Below are 853 nucleotides of genomic sequence, written 5' to 3'. Positions count from 1 at the left end.
CGGCCCACCGTGCGCTGCCTTCTCCCGTAGGCTGTGAGCGCTGTGTGGTGTTGAGCGGTCGCGGCCGGCCTTTTTCTTCTCACCGTTAAAGGTGGGTGGTCTGTCGATTGACGAGAATGCCTCCCCGCCTGGTGTTAGACCCGGTGGGTGTTCCTGGAGAGGCAGGCCTGGCTCTCGGGGGACCGCTTTGTGCATTATGTTTTCTCTCGGTCCGGTCCCCGGTGTCCGCGAACGCTCAAGAACGCGCCCCGGAAAGGAAGTAAAAGCCTTGCCGATACCGCAGGCCCCCCCGCCTCGCCGCGCTCGAGATCATCGAGCGGTGTGTGTGTCGCTCCCCCGGCTCTTGCGCTGCCGCGGCCGGAGGCTCGTCGGGCCGGGTCCGTCCCGCCCGCCCTCAGTGAGAAAAAAGTGCCTTCTCTAGCGATCCGATGAGCGGGCGTGCTTTGGGGTCTCCCGTCGGCCCGCCTGGTCGCCCCAGCACGCCCTGACCTCCCGATGCGCGTAGCTTCGGCCGGGTGCCCCTCGCCGCGTCCCGTCTTTGGGGGGGGAAACCCGAGCGTTTGTGTCGCCCACTGCGGCCCGCGCCTCCTCGCTCCGAGTCCGGGGAGGAACCACGCGGGACAAGAGAGCGTGTCGTGACGCCGGCGTGTCGTGCCGGAGCCCGGGACGTGTTACCCGTGGCGGGGAACGCAGGGGCCGCGTGTGCGCGCGCCCGAGTGCCGCGGGACCCCGATCCCCCCGCTCCCCCGAGGGTGCGTACGCGCCTCGGTCGGGGCGCGGAGCCGAGCAGGGAAGAGAGCGGGGCAGGGTGGCGGTGGGCTCCCGGGTCCCACCCGTCCGCCGTCCGTGCCCG

This window comes from Chionomys nivalis, chromosome 24 (genome assembly GCF_950005125.1).
Source record: "Chionomys nivalis chromosome 24, mChiNiv1.1, whole genome shotgun sequence".
Lineage (NCBI taxonomy): Eukaryota > Metazoa > Chordata > Mammalia > Rodentia > Cricetidae > Chionomys > Chionomys nivalis.
The sequence above is the reverse complement of the archived record's forward strand: the minus strand, read 5'-3'. Positions refer to the sequence as shown.